Source organism: Saccopteryx bilineata, chromosome 2, assembly GCF_036850765.1.
Source record: "Saccopteryx bilineata isolate mSacBil1 chromosome 2, mSacBil1_pri_phased_curated, whole genome shotgun sequence".
NCBI lineage: Eukaryota > Metazoa > Chordata > Mammalia > Chiroptera > Emballonuridae > Saccopteryx > Saccopteryx bilineata.
This window is the reverse complement of record NC_089491.1, coordinates 393,007,249-393,023,043: the sequence shown is the minus strand read 5'-3', so window position 1 is coordinate 393,023,043 and position 15,795 is coordinate 393,007,249. Positions and strand designations below refer to the sequence as shown.

General features: G+C 54.3%; 1 protein-coding gene across 4 annotated transcripts in view; it reads left to right on the top strand.

Annotated features, from left to right (window-relative positions):
- The first annotated feature begins 313 nt into the window (after positions 1 to 313).
- EPN2 (epsin 2) overlaps positions 314 to 15,795 on the top strand; it is a 100,176-nt gene continuing 84,694 nt past the window's right edge. For all 4 annotated transcript variants that reach the window (XM_066264396.1, XM_066264395.1, XM_066264394.1 and 1 more), the window contains exon 1: positions 314 to 455. The gene's annotated coding sequence lies outside the window, so the exon portion shown is untranslated. The remainder of the gene's footprint in view (positions 456 to 15,795) is intronic.

The following is a 15,795-nucleotide window of genomic DNA, read 5'->3' as shown; positions in this document are numbered from 1 at the left end:
TCTTGGCTGAACGGGGGCGGGGCTGCGGGCGCGAGGCGTGAACTTGGGGCGGAGCCGAGAGTGAGAGGCGTGGTCTTGGGTGAACGAGGGCGGGGTTGCGGGCGCGGGGCGGGGTCTGAGCTGGATTAGGGTGGGGCTGCGGGCGCGGGTCGTGGTCTTAGGCTGGAGCTGAAGGCGCGGGGCGTGGTCTTGGCTGAACGGGGGCGGGGTTGCGGGCGCGGGGCGGGCCCTGGGCTGGATGAGGGCGGAGCTGCGGGCTCGCGCGCGCGCGCGCGCGCGCGCGCACGCAGCCGGCGCGCCCCCTCCCGGCCGCCATGTTGGCTGGTGTGTGGGTGTCAAACGGAGTTAGACGTGGTGGCGCGCCGGCGGCGGCTCAGCGGGCTCCGGTCGCTCCCGCCTCCCCAGCGCTGCCGGCGGCCCTGGGGGCGCACTCGGGCCGGCCCGAAGGAGCGGAGGTGAGCCGGGTTCGGGGACTGGAGCGGGGCCCGGAGCGCGGACCCTCCCCTCCCCGGGGGCGACCGCCCCTGGAACACAGGCTGCGGGAGTCAGCCCCGAGCGTGCACCCCCGCTGCCCCCCGCCCGGTCTGCCCCCGCCCGGCCTGCCCTCCCGCGGGACCCCCTTCTTCACAATCAGACCCCGTCCCACACGCCCGAGCACGGCCCCTCCCGAAGTGGACCCCTCTTTCCGCGGCGGGGACCCCCGCCGCCCCCGGACGCCCACACGCACCCCGTCTCCTGCCTGGGGGCTCTGCATGTGGGACCCCGGGCGCCCGTCCCGGCCCCCGCCCTCCACCTCTCTGCTGGGAACCACCCCGCCCGTTCTCCCCGGAGCACTTTCCGCCCCTCCCGGGCCAGGCGCTCCTTTCCTCGGGAGCCGGAGCCGGGTCTCCCCGCCGCCCCCGTGCAGAACCCAGACCCCATCCCTCCCTCCAGCAATCCGGTTCCGAGACCCCGGCCCGACCCCAGCTCTCCTTCGGGCTGCAGCGGGGGCCCCCCTTTTCCCCTCCCGAGGGACCAGGCTCTCCCACCCACCCCCACCCCTATCCTCACAGCACAGCGGGGACGGGGGCGGCGGAGCCAGGCTCCAGCTGCCTTTTGTTCCGCGTGGGATGGCAGAGACCCCGTTCCGGCGGTCCTTTCGGCTGATGGGTGTGGGTGAATGGGTGCGTGGGGTGCCTGGCTCTTCCCAGGCAGTCTGCGTCCAGAAAGACCCGTCCTCTCCTGCCCCGGTGGGGCGGCTCCCTGGGAGCCCAGCGCGGTGGAGGAGGCTGGTCCTCTCTACAGGAGCCCTTGCCAACAGGTTTTTGCGCCCTAGAGTCGGCCGAAGTGGCTTTGCGGAAGGGGCAGTTTGTTCTCCCCTAGGGACCCCAGTACGGGCCAGTGAAAGGCCATCCTTCCGTTTGGGGGGGGGGGCACCCTTCACAGTTTGGCTGCCCATGGGAAGGCATCTTTAGTGAGTGTGTGCTTGAAGAGAGGAGAAGGCTTGTTTAACCATTTTTGGGATTCAGGTGGGGGAAACTGAGGCCCAGAGATACAGTGATTTGCTCAAGGTCACACAGCAGTTCTGTGTCAGTACCAGAACGTAGAAGCTCCACCATCTCCATGGCTCCCTCCGTGACATTTTGAATTTTTATTTTTAAAGAGAGGTGTTCAGGATTATCTCCCTCCTCTTTTATTTTTAACATTCACACAAGAAAACGGTTAGGAAAAGATGAGAAGTGGGAGTTCTTCATTTCCACCTCCAGAATATGCCCTATAAAGAAGGGGTTGGAATAAGGTGTTGAAATGATTTTAGAAGGTGAACTTGAATATCCCTACCCTCCTCTCTCTCCTTACCCCTCCTTCCCAATTACCTGTGCATCTTGTAGCTGTAGATACCAGATGAGGGCTGCTGACAAAATCATTCTGAATCCTGCACAGCAGTGATTGAGCTAGCACTGAAAATTAAGTTTTCATTCATATTTAAACATCGAAAGAGGCTATGGTTTATTTTGGAATAGTACTTGTCCCCCCCCCCCTTTGTATTTGGGACAAGTGGTTGTGCTGGAGAAACCACCAAGTTTGTCTTATCTTTTTTTATCTGTATTTTTTTTTAAACAACATTTTAAAAAAAATTTTATTTATTTATTTATTTTTTACAGAGACAGAGAGAGTTAGAGAGAGGGATAGACAGGGACAGACAGACAGAAATGGAGAGATGAGAAGCATCAATCATTAGTTTTTCATTGCGCGTTGCAACACCTTAGTTGTTCATTGATTGCTTTCTCGTATGTGCCTTGACCGCGGGCCTTCAGCAGACCGAGTAACCCCTTGCTGGAGCCAGCGACCTTGGGTTCAAGCTGGTGGGCTTTTCCTCAAACCAGATGAGCCCGCACTCAAGCTGGCGACCACGGGGTCTCGAACCCGGGTCCTCTGCATCCCAGTCCGACGCTCTATCCACTGCGCCACCGCCTGGTCAGGCTGTATTTTTATCTTTACATTTTCAAAGCTTATTTGTTTCTTTAGTTTTGATATTGGGCTAGTCATCCTTATCAGTCTCAGTGGGCTTTTCTTTTATATGCACTGAGTGAGATAACTGGCTATTTAAGAGTTTGGGGCCCAGTCCGGTTGGCTCAGTGGTAGAGCGTTGGCCTGGTGTGCGGAAGTCCCGGGTTCGATTCCCGGTCAGGGCACACAGGAGAAGCACCCATCTGCTTCTCCACCCCTCCCCCTCTCCTTCCTCTCTGTCTCTCTCTTCCCCTCCCACAGCCAAGGCTCCATTGGAGCAAAGATGGCCCGGGCGCTGGGGATGGCTCCGTGGCTTCTGCCCCAGGTGCTAGAATGGCTCTGGTTGCAACAGAACGACGCCCCGGATGGGCAGAGCATCACCCCCTGGTGGGCGTGCCTGGTGGATCCTGGCTGGGCACATGCGGGAGTCTGTCTGACTGCCTCCCGGTTTCCAGCTTCAGAAAAATACAAAAAAAAAAAAAAAAAGAGTTTGGTCAAGTGCAGATTACTCTAAAGTGTGCTTCAGGACTGCAGAAGCCTCTAGAAGTTTGGGTTGTCTCGTGGGATGTACTGCTTTCTTCTGGTTTACACAAGCTTTTCCCCCCTCCTTGCACCTTGAGCCTGGCAGATAGGGAGTTGTGTGGAGAACTCTCTCCCAGCAAGGTGTGTGTGCCAAGCACCTGTGTGTGAGGTGTGGAAAATGTGCAACTTTCAGGTTGTGATACCTTCCTAGCATGGTATGTGCAGTCTTGAAAAATGACCCATCCTTTGCAGACATTCTTGGTAGAAATATACAGTTGCCTATTTCTGTCCTCCATAATAAGTGGATTTCCTAAGAGTTGACATTCTGATGAATCCTGCAAAAGCACTTGAAAAGTTCTTGGGACTCTGATTTGTTTTAATGGCTTGGCTTTCCTGAACTTAAAAGGCAGGTGGTGGCAGCTTTCAGTTCTTTGTGGACCGAGGTGCCGAGAGATTTTTCTGCGGGGGATTGTCACTGTTACGCTCCTGGGAAGCACACTCGGGGTTTCAAAGCTGTTTTTGACAGTTCTCATTGTTCCCAGAACCTTCCTGTCAGATTGGTGGGGCATGAATGACCAGGGTGGCTGTCGTTTTACAGCAGGAGCACCTGCCTGGTGATCGGAGCCTCAGAGAAATCGGAGGGCTTGCATTTGGGGAATCTGAGGTTAGAGAGGATAGAAGGAATTGTCTAGTCCTACTCCGTGTTTTCTGCCGGACTTTCAACTCATGTCTTTAGTTCAAACTAAGACAAGGCTTTGCCAGCCCAGTCCATCGAGTGCTTGGGCCCCTCTGACTCTGCACTCCCAAGCCTCACCACCCCAGACAGCCTGTTGGAGCGCTTACCGCGTTGTATATCTGGGGCACTTGTGACACTGTGCTGTCTTTGAGACCAGGGATTGTCCTGTCTTTCTTTACTTCTCCGGCACACGGCTCTGCCCCTGACACATGCACAGTAGAGGGTCAGTAAGGGTCTGGGGATATGAGGAAGTAGTCCTGGGGGCAGGAGAGAAACCTCTTAGTGATCTTTTTTTTTTTTTACAGAGACAGAGAGTGAGTCACAGAGAGGGATAGACAGGGACAGACAGACAGGAACGGAGAGAGATGAGAAGCATCAATCATTAGTTTTTTGTTTTTAATATATATATATATATATTTTTTTTTTTTTGTATTTTTCTGAAGTTGGAAACGGGGAGGCAGTCAGACTCCCACATGCACCCGACCGGGATCCACCCGGCGTGCCCACCAGGGGGCGATGCTCTGCCCATCTGAAGCGTCGCTCTGTTGCATCCGGAGCCACTCTAGCGCCTGAGGCAGAGGCCATGGAGCCATCCTCAGCGCCCGGGCCAACTTTGCTCCAGTGGAGCCTTGGCTGCGGGAGGGGAAGAGAGAGACAGAGAGGAAGGAGAGGGGGAGGGGTGGAGAAGCAGATGGGTGCTTCTCCTGTGTGCCCTGGTTGGGAATCGAACCCGGGACTCCTGCACGCCAGGCCGACGCTCTACCACTGAGCCAACCGGCCAGGGCCAGGAATCATTAGTTTTTCATTGCGTGTAGCAACACCTTAGTTGTTCATTGATTGCTTTTCTCATATGTGCCTTGACCACGGGCCTCCAGCAGACCGAGTAACCCCTTGCTGGAGCTGGAGACCTTGGGCTCAAGCTGGTGGGCTTTTTGCTCAAGCCAGATGAACCCGCGCTCAAGTTGGTGACCTCGGGGTCTCGAACCTGGGTCCTCTGCATCCCAGTCCGACGCTCTATCCACTGCGCCACCACCTGGTCAGGCCTTTTATTGATCTTTTTTTTTTTTTTTTTGCATTTTTCTGAAGCTGGAAACAGGGAGAGACAGTCAGACAGACTCCCGCATGCGCCCGACCGGGATCCACCCGGCACGCCCACCAGGGGCGACGCTCTGCCCACCAGGGGGCGATGCTCTGCCCATCCTGGGCGTCGCCATGTTGCGACCAGAGCCACTCTAGCGCCTGGGGCAGAGGCCACAGAGCCATCCCCAGCGCCCGGGCCATCTGCTCCAATGGAGCCTTGGCTGCGGGAGGGGAAGAGAGAGACAGAGAGGAAGGCGCGGCGGAGGGGTGGAGAAGCAAATGGGCGCTTCTCCTATGTGCCCTGGCCGGAATCGAACCCGGGTCCTCCGCACGCTAGGCTGACGCTCTACCGCTGAGCCAACCGGCCAGGGCTCCTTTTATTGATCTTAACAACAGGCTTCACTGTTCTGTCTTGTTCTTGCAAAAACCACTGCTGTTTGTCCGGCAGTCATGTCAAGTTGGGTGAGTGTTATCCCCCTTCTGCAGATGGGGAAACTGAGACCCAGGGGCTTAAGTCATGTGCTCAGGGTCACACCCCCTCCTATGTGATGGAGCTGGGATTTGAGCAGGTCCTGCTGGATTCAGAATGTTACTATACCTGTGACCCCCTTGGGAACTCCCAGTCTCGGGAATGAAGAGCTTGCTCAGAAGCCTGCTGCAGATGGACAGCAGCTGAGTGTTGTGAGGTGGTGTGATTGGCGAAGATCGGTGAGGGTGGGAGAGAGCATGCTTTGTTTTTGTCAGACTGCGTTGTTGAAGTGACTGTACGTCCAGTCTCTTGAGTTTTTGAAAATAGGCATGTTCTCTGGTAAGTTTGTCAGTGGATTATATAGTCTTTGGTCTTCAGTAGTTTGTTCAAGGTGTCTATAAATAGAAACTTAGAAAGCGGAAGCCGTGAAATGAGTGTCCATGTAGTTAAGTGAGTGTATTCGGTACCGTCCATCTATGGACTCGTTTGACCATTCCTGTTCTTCAGTCAGGCAGTTAAGTGTGTGGGGTCTTGAAATGCAAAGTTGTTATAGCAGCCCTCCCCTCTTTTTTTCATTTTAAAGTATTTATTGATTTTCGAGAGGGGGGGAAGAGAGAGAAACATCAATTTGCCGTTCCCCTTATCTATGCATTCATTGGTTGATTCTTGTTATGTGCCCTGACCAGGGATCAAACCTGTAGCCTTGGCATCTTGGGATGATGCTTTAACCAACTGATCTACTTGGGCCAGGGCTGGTTTTGCTTTTTCACATAAAATTTTATTTTGTGTAGGCCGTGGCCGGTTGGCTCAGCGGTAGAGCGTCGGCCTGGCGCGCGGGGGACCCGGGTTTGATTCCTGGCCAGGGCACATAGGAGAAGCGCCCATTTGTTTCTCCACCCCCCCCCTTCTTCTCTGTTTTTCTCTTCCCCTCCCGCAGCCAAGGATCCATTGGAGCAAAGATGGCCCGGGCGCTGGGGATGGCTCCTTGGCCTCTGCCTCAGGCGCTAGAGTGGCTCTGGCTGCAACAGAGCGACGCCCCAGATGGGCAGAGCATCGCCCCCTGGTGGGCGTGCCCGGTGGATCCCGGTTGGGCGCATGTGGGAGTCTGTCTGACTGTCTCTCCCCGTTTCCAGCTTCAGAAAAAAAAAAATTTTATTTTGTGTAACATAGGAATTGCCACCCATTCATGAGTAGAAAGCCTGAGATCCGCAGGGAAGGTTAGGTGAGTCTCCCCGTCAGTGTGGAGTGTCCACGTGTACTGGGTACAGCAGAGCACACGAGAAGACAGCCCCTGCTCTGGAGGAGCTCCCGTCAGTGTGGAGTGTCCACGTGTACTGGGTACAGCAGAGCACACGAGAAGACAGCCCCTGGTCTGGAGGAGCTCCCGTCAGTGTGGAGTGTCCACGTGTACTGGGTACAGCAGAGCACACGAGAAGACAGCCCCTGCTCTGGAGGAGCTCCCGTCAGTGTGGAGTGTCCACGTGTACTGGGTACAGCAGAGCACACGAGAAGACAGCCCCTGCTCTGGAGGAGCTCCCGTCAGTGTGGAGTGTCCACGTGTACTGGGTACAGCAGAGCACACGAGAAGACAGCCCCTTTTCTGGAGGAGCTCCCGTCAGTGTGGAGTGTCCACGTGTACTGGGTACAGCAGAGCACACGAGAAGACAGCCCCTGTTCTGGAGGAGCTCCCGTCAGTGTGGAGTGTCCACGTGTACTGGGTACAGCAGAGCACACGAGAAGACAGCCCCTGGTCTGGAGGAGCTCCCGTCAGTGTGGAGTGTCCACGTGTACTGGGTACAGCAGAGCACACGAGAAGACACAGCCCCTGCTCTGGAGGAGCTCCCGTCAGTGTGGAGTGTCCACGTGTACTGGGTACAGCAGAGCACACGAGAAGACACAGCCCCTGCTCTGGAGGAGCTCCCGTCAGTGTGGAGTGTCCACGTGTACTGGGTACAGCAGAGCACACGAGAAGACACAGCCCCTGCTCTGGAGGAGCTCCCGTCAGTGTGGAGTGTCCACGTGTACTCGGTATAGCAGAGCACACGAGAAGACAGCCCCTGCTCTGGAGGAGCTCCCGTCAGTGTGGAGTGTCCACGTGTACTCGGTATAGCAGAGCACACGAGAAGACAGCCCCTGCTCTGGAGGAGCTCCCGTCAGTGTGGAGTGTCCACGTGCACTGGGTACAGCAGAGCACACGAGAAGACAGCCCCTGCTCTGGAGGAGCTCCCGTCAGTGTGGAGTGTTCACATGTACTGGGTACAGCAGAGCACACGAGAAGACACAGCCCCTGCTCTGGAGGAGCTCCCGTCAGTGTGGAGTGTCCACGTGTACTGGGTACAGCAGAGCACACGAGAAGGCAGCCCCTTTTCTGGAGGAGCTTATATTCCAAAAGAAAAACCAGACACCTCTTTAAGACGGTATTTTTGTTTGATGTCTTTGCAAGGAACTGAGGAAATACTTGTTGGGTGAGCTTTGGGAGTAACTTGGCCCCATTATTTAAAGAAGAGAGAAAGAGGAAAGATTTCAAAGGCAGACAGGAACAGACCACTCAGCATAGGTATAGAGGAAGATAACACAGTCTCAGCAGCCACGGGAAGACTTGCTGCAGTAAGGAGGGGGAACGAGAGGGTGGTGGGATGCAAGCACAGGAAGTAGGGTGTCCTCAGTTGCTTGAGTGGAGCAGGAAGGTCATGCGTCCTTCTCCTCAGGACACACCTGTCAGGTAGGAATGGTCGGTGACAAGAAAGGTAATCCTGTGTGCCTGGAAAATAGAAAAAAATAAAGGATCAAAATTGAAGTCAGGCTGTCAGAGTGTGAAGAAATGCTTAAGGCCCTGGCCAGTTAACTCAATCGGCAGATAGAGCACCGTCTCAAAACACCAAGGTTGTGGGTTCGATCCCCAGTCAGGGCACATGTGGGAAGAACTGATGAATGTACAACAAAATAGAACAACAAATGAATGCTTCCTCGTCTCTCCTTTCCTCTCTTTGTCTCTCTAAAATCAATTAAAAAAAAGAAATTAAAATTATTTTGGAAGGACAAAATTTACAGTTAATGCTACCCAATGTCATGATGGGCCAAAGAACATTGTCGCTTCTGAAGTTAGAAAATGCCATATCCTAAAAGTTTAAATGGAATGCCCTTTTTCTTTCAGGGAATTGCAGGGGTATAGGGCTTGGTTTGGAACAGTAGTTGTTCTGTTGGTAGTATTTTGTTTTTTACGTGAGAGGAGGGGAGATAGTGCCCCCACTGGGATCCACCTGGCAACTCCATCTGGGGACGATGCTCGAGTACCGAGCTATTTTTAGCACCTGAGGCTGATGCGTTCCAATGAGTATTCGCAGTGTCTAGGGCCTTCCTCAAACCAGCTGAGCCACTGGCTGCGGGAGGGGAAGAAGGTGAGAAGAGGAGAGAAGGAGAAGGAGAGAGAAGGGGAGTAGCAGATGGTTGTTTCTCCTGTGGGCCCTGACTGGGAATCGAACATGGGACATCCATATGCTGGCCAGTGCTCTAACTACTGAGTCAAACGTCCAGGGCCAGTATTTTGTCGTTATGATGAACTTTGTATTTACACTTGATAAAAGCCCATTAGCTGCCAAGGAGGAGTAAGGAGTAAATTTCCAAAAATGTACAATTTTCTTTAGAGAAGTTTCAGAACCAAAAGACTAATTCACATGAAAAGTTGTAGAGAAGTACACTAGTTGCGAAGCTCATTCATAAAACTTACATGAATTTATTTTATTTTATTTTTAATTTTTTTTTGTATTTTTCTGAAGCTGGAAACGGGGAGAGACAGTCAGACAGACTCCCGCATGCGCCCGACCGGGATCCACCCGGCACGCCCACCAGGGGGCGACGCTCTGCCCACCAGGGGGCGATGCTCTGCCCCTCTGGGGCGTCGCTCTGCCGCGACCAGAGCCACTCTAGCGCCTGGGGCAGAGGCCAAGGAGCCATCCCCAGCGCCCGGGCCATCTTTGCTCCAATGGAGCCTCGGCTGCGGGAGGGGAAGAGAGAGACAGAGAGGAAGGGGGGGTGGAGAAGCAAATGGGCGCTTCTCCTATGTGCCCTGGCCGGAAATCGAACCCGGGTCCCCCGCACGCCAGGCCGACACTCTACCGCTGAGCCAACCGGCCAGGGACAATTTTTTTTAATTTACTCATTTTAGATAGGAGAGGGGGAGAGAGAGAGAGAGAGAGAGAGAGAGAGAGAGAGAGGAGATAGAGAGAAAGAAGGGGGGGAGGAGCTGGAAGCATCAACCCCCATATGTGCCTTGACCAGGCAAGCCCAGGGTTTCAAACTGGCGACCTCAGCATCTCCAGGTTGAAAAACTTACATGAATTTAAGATGTGTTCTTTTTTTTTTTTTTTTTTTTTTCATTTTTCTGAAGCTGGAAACAGGGAGAGACAGTCAGACAGACTCCCGCATGCGCCCGACCAGGATCCACCCGGCACGCCCACCAGGGGCGATGCTCTGCCCACCAGGGGGCGATGCTCTGCCCATCCTGGGCGTCGCCATGTTGCGACCCTCCTGGGTGTCGCCATATTGCGACCAGAGCCACTCTAGCGCCTGGGGCAGAGGCCACAGAGCCATCCCCAGCGCCCGGGCCATCTTTTGCTCCAATGGAGCCTTGGCTGCGGGAGGGGAAGAGAGAGACAGAGAGGAAGGCGCGGCGGAGGGGTGGAGAAGCAAATGGGCGCTTCTCCTATGTGCCCTGGCCGGGAATCGAACCCGGGTCCTCCGCACGCTAGGCCGACGCTCTACCGCTGAGCCAACCGGCCAGGGCTAAGATGTGTTCTTAACCATTATGCTTAGATTGCTAATGCATATTTCATAAGACATTAAACAAAGCAAGCCATCATCTCAAGTTATTTCCCAGTTAACTATTTTTATAGCACAAGCATGTTAGGCCAGTATCAAAAAGAAAATCACAAAAGCAAAAACACACAAAACCTAAAACAGTGAAGTACATGGTTTTTCTTCACTTCCGTACGTGTGTCAAACAGTTCATTCTGCCACATTTTTTTTTAAATTTTTAATTTTTATTTATTTATTCATTTATTTTAGAGAGAAGAGAGAGTTAGAATGAAAGAGAGAGAGAGAAAGGGGGCAGGAGCAGGAAGCATCAACTCCCATATATGCCTTGACCGGGCAAGCCCAGGGTTTTGAACCAGTGACCTGTGTTCCAGGTCAACGCTTTATCCACTGCGCCACCACAGGTCAGGCCATTTTGCCACATTTTGTACATTTGTTCCTAGGTGGCCCAAAGTATTGAAATACAAATAAAATGAGTGTAGCAAAAATAAAGAAAGCAAACAGTGGTTAACTTTTTTTTTTTTAAAGATTTTTTTTGGCCCTGGCCGGTTGGCTCAGTGGTAGAGCGTCAGCCTGGCGTGCGGGGGACCCGGGTTCGATTTCCGGCCAGGGCACATAGGAGAGGTGCCCATTTGCTTCTCCACCCCCCCCCTTCCTCTCTGTCTCTCTCTTCCCTTCCCGCAGCCAAGGCTCCATTGGAGCAAAGATGGCCCAGGCGCTGGGGATGGCTCCTTGGCCTCTGCCCCAGGCACTCGAGTGGCTCTGGTTGCGGCAGAGTGACGCCCCGGAGGGGCAGAGCGTCGCCCCCTGGTGGGCAGAGCGTCGCCCCCTGGTGGGCGTGCCGGGTTGATCCCGGTCGGGAGCATGCGGGAGTCTGTCTGACTGTCTCTCCCCGTTTCCAGCTTCAGAAAAATACAAAAAAAAAAAAAAAAAAAAGATTTTTTTTAAAGACTGAGATTATTTTTTTTTAATTTTTTTTATTTATTTATTCATTTTAGAGCAGAGAAAGAGAGAGAGAGAGAGAGAGAGAGAGAGGAGAGACAGAGAGAGAGAAGGGGGGAGGAGCTGGAAGCATCAACTCCCATATGTGCCTTGATCAGGCAAGCCCAGGGTTTCGAACCGGCGACCTCAGCATTTCCAGGTCGACGCTTTATCCACTGCGCCACCACAGGTCAGGCTTAACTTTTTTTTTAAAGATGTTATTTATTGATTTTACGGAGAGTGGAGAGCTGGGGGGAGAGAGAAGTATCAACGCGTAGTTGCCTCACTCTAGTTGTTCATTGGTTGCTTGTCGTCTGTGCCTTGACCAGGCGAACAGCAGGTGACTTTGTAAATAATGACATGTGGACGGTTCCTGCCCTTATCCAGAGTACACTGGGTTACAGCTGAGGGAACACTTCTGCGTGGTGGTCGCAGAGTGCACAGTGAGAGCAGGTGTCCCACAGGTGCACACAGGGTTTCACATGTCCTGCCCATGGGATGTCCGTTTCCGCCACAGCCTTCTGAGTGCTCCAAGGGGCTAGGTAACTTTTGAGGAACTGGCAGAGCTGGGAGGCAAACCCAGGAATGTGTGATTCCCAAACCTGGCTCCCTCCTATTCCATCAGCTCTCGTAGAAAGCCCTCTAGTGTAATGGATTCTCATCTAAATTTAGGATAAACTGGTGATCTGAAAATCACCCCCAGCTTTATTTAGAGGGCTGGGAATTGTGAATGACATTTCTGTCTTTCTCCTAATCTTACAATCTGTGGAAACACTGAATGTCAGGAATTTAATGGACAGCTTGAACTGATAGATGCTAGATTTAGGGTTTGATTAAAGAAAAAAAGAAAAAAAGAAAACAAGACTTGTCTCCTTTGAACCAGATCTGCAGTGTTGTTAAAGTGTGCCCTGCACGTGCGGGCCCCTGAGTGTTTTCTGGTGCCCGTTCTCAACATGCCCAGGTACCGGACCCACTTGGTGCCCAGGCACAGAGGAGCCTTTCTGTTTGTCCTGGTCTGGGCAGCGTCTCGGCTCTGCTTTCAGCCCTCTGGAGACAGAACGGGTGATTTGATTCTCCCTCTATTCAAAGCGGTGCGAGGAATTGGGTGCACACAGGGCCGTAAGTGAAGGGACCCCCCATGTTCTCTTCAGGGCAACCTGGCGGATGAAGGGAGCAGGGAAGGGCAGGTCTGCCCTGAGGGGTGGTGGACGTCTGGGGATGATGCGCGGTGTGACGTTAAAAGCATCTATAATGGATCACTGCTGAGGGCAGGGTTCATCCTGCCTCTCACCCCCGCCCCTCCTAAAGTAATGTCATCACTGCATCCCGGTGGCTCAGCAGCTGAGAGCACCAAATGGTACAGGCAATTTGGCTACCAGGGCCTTGCGACAAATGGCTTTGCAATCTGATTGCAAAGTACATCCTGGCCTCCTGGCTGCAGGGCTTTGAGCGTTTTAATTACTGCTCTCTGGTTCCCTCATCTCTAAGGGGCTGACAGTAACCACTTTGCGGGACTGCAGTGGTCTGTCTCAGACCCCATTGTGCGTCAGAATGACCTGGAGAGCCTGACCGGTGGGGGCGCAGTGCACAGAGCGTCGACCTGGGACACTGAGGTCGTGATCCCATGGTTGCTGGCTTGAAGCCTACGGTCACTTGAGCAAGGGCTCACTGGCTCTTGCTCAAGAGCCCTCTGGTCAAGGCACATGTGAGAAGCAATCAATGAACAACTAAAGTGTTGTAACAAGTTGATGCTTCTCATCTTTCTTCCTTCCTGTCTCTATCTCTGTCTCTCTCTCTCTCACTAACAAAATAAAAAATAAAAAAAAGAATTACCCAGAGAGCCTGTTAGACACATTGCTGGGTTCCACCCCCAGATGACTCCGTAGGTCTGGGATGAGGCCCGAGAGTGTGCATTTTCAACCAGTTGCCTGGTGTTGCTGATGCTGCCAGTCCGGGGACCAGGTTCGGGAACCCTGGCCCAGAGGACTGAGTGGGAAGGCGGGTCGGGTCAGCGCCTGCTGGCCAGCTGAGCGGGGAAACGGAAGGAGCAACCCCTCCCCGCCCACGGCATGCCTCTGAGTGTCGTTCAGAGGCGGTGACAGGGCGCTGGGGAATCTGGTTTCTCAAAGAGATGTTTTCACTTGGCCCTTACGTGGTTATAATTTGGACTGCGGTCACAGGCATCATCACTCCTGCGGGTGAGCTGGATGTTTTCTTAGTGAAAGGAATGTAAGACGTCAGGGCCCTTCCAAGGGGCAGGAGCCGTCATTCCCACACATCAGGGAAGGTGTTTACTGTCAGGGCTTCTCAGACAGAGAGCTGGGCAGGACCTGGGCCCGGAGTGGGGGTTGGGCCCCCAGCAGACTCCCGGGGCCTTAGTGCAGGTCACCTGTTCCCTCTCCGACAGTTCAGACTGATGTCCTGTCCTTTGTGGTTTGTCATATTCTTTGGTGTTTAGAGTTTGGAGAAAAAAGTTATTTCCCCAGTAGTGATGATTGGTTTGTGAACACTAAACGTGGGTGGGGGTGTGTGTGAGCCCTGATGATTTTAGGGTGTCCCTGTGTGTTAGGCGCTCTGCCCCTTTGTTTGGGCAGCATTTCATTGCGTTTTCACCAGGCTCCTGCAAGGCCTGTCACTGTTCCCATTGCATATGCAGAACTGACCTGGGGTGGCCCAGTGGATAAAGCATGGACCTGGAATGCTGAGGTCCCCTGTTCAAAACCCTGGGCTTGCCTGGTCAAGGCACACACGAGAAGCAACTCCTGCTCCTCCCTCCCTGACCTCGCCTCTCTCTCTCTCTCTTCTCTAAAACCAGTCAGTAAAAGAACAACACTAAGGCTCAGAGGGGTCAGCCGCCTGCCCAGCTGCAGTCAGTAAGTGCCCCCGCTGGTATTGCTCACCTGTGTCGGATTCAGAACCACATTATTCCCGCTGCGTCACTCTGTAGCTACCCAGGGTCCCCCAAGGCCTTCCTGTGCCGGCACAGCACCCCCAGGAGGGGGGAATGTCACACCCACCAAGCGGGCTGAGACGCCGCGGGGTCACCTGCTCGAGTGTGTCCACCCTGAACTAGGTTCCACACGTGTCTGATTTTGGAGCCTGAGGAAGCTGGTTCTGTGGCCACACCTCCAGGGCCACAGAGGTGAAGTCTAGACCTGAACCTGCCTGAATGAGGACAGTGGGGGCCTTGGCGGGAGGACCCTGGTCGGTTATCTGGAAGGAAGTCTGTGGGCTTGCAAGGTCTTCTGTGTTTGTGCAGTTGTGTTAAAGTAATTGCCCTTTGAGGCAAGGTGGCATTTCTCTTCCTCTGTTGTCCTGACGCGCTCTGCTCGTCAGTTCTGTAGAGGGGACACGTGGATGTGAGAGACTAAGGGCTCTGGCAGTGCGTTAGAATACGACCTCATTCGTACAGAACGCGATAGTCTCCAGCAGTTCCACGCGAACAAAGGTGCACACATCTCCGTCCTCAGTGGGAGACGAGCTCGTGCCTTCTGGTGAACGGTTGTTTTCCTGCTCTGCCGGGCAGGGGCAGGAGCAGGCGGGTGTGAGCGCGTCCCAGGGTGTGCTCGCTGCCTGCAGCGCCCAAGCCCAGGCTGGAAAGCGGCTGTGTTGGTGCCTGCCCTGCGCTCTGGAGGTGTGGACGCCAGCGTGTTGTTTCGCAAGCTCTTGAAGACTCTGAGGTGGATAATCGTGAGAGCTGAAGTTACTATTCAAAGTCTGCCCCCTCTCGCCCCTCTCCCTTGTCCCCAACAGTCCTAGCAGCAGAGGAGTGCTGATGGGCTGGGAAGTCACGTTTTTAGTTGAAAGCAGGTCCTCCCTGTGCCTGTTTCATTACCCAGAACTGTCCTGGGGGGTAATCACTATACTTTGGGTCCAAAAACTTGGGGAACGTGAGCAGAGAAATAATTTTTGTGGACTGCTTTATGAAAGGCAGCCTGGCTGATATGGAATCGGGAGTGTCCGACCCCAGACGACGACGTCGTGACAGGAAGGGGACTGAGACCAGGCTGGCGGGGACCCAGGCAGCATACAGGCTCTGGAGGCAGCGGGCGGGTGCCAGCAAGGTGCTGTGCTTCTGCCACCCAGACCTGCACCTCGTTGAAAAGACAGGTGCCAGGGGGAAACAGATCTGAGTTAACCAGTGTCACCCCATAAATACAATTAAAAATACATTTAAAAAACAATGTTATTAAAATAAAAAACAACAGGATGTGAGCTGGCAGCAAAGGATGGGATAGTTTCAGGAGTGGACGGCAGGTGGGAAGCTCTTCCTGAGGGAACAGGAGGCTGCGCTTAGGGTGGACGTGGGCTGGTGCCCGTGTGCACGTGGGGCGCGTGTGCACGTGGGGCGCGTGTGCACGTGGGGTGCGTGTGCGCTTGGGTGGACGTGGGCTGGTGCCCGTGTGCACGTGGGGCGCGTGTGCACGTGGGGCGCGTGTGCACGTGGGGTGCGTGTGCGCTTGGGTGGACGTGGGCTGGTGCCCGTGTGCACGTGGGGCGCGTGTGCACGTGGGGTGCGTACACAGCGCAGGCTCAGAGCAGCTGTGTCTGGGGACGCCCTCTGGGGCAGTGAGGGCAGAGGGGCGGAGGTCTTGGGACTTGGTGGCGTTGGCATGCGGGAGCTCAGGTGTTTGGGGAGGTGTCCTCTGGCCGGCGGCGCCTTGGCGAGTGGCAAGTGTCTATGGTGGCTTCCTGAGACTGGGCAGGT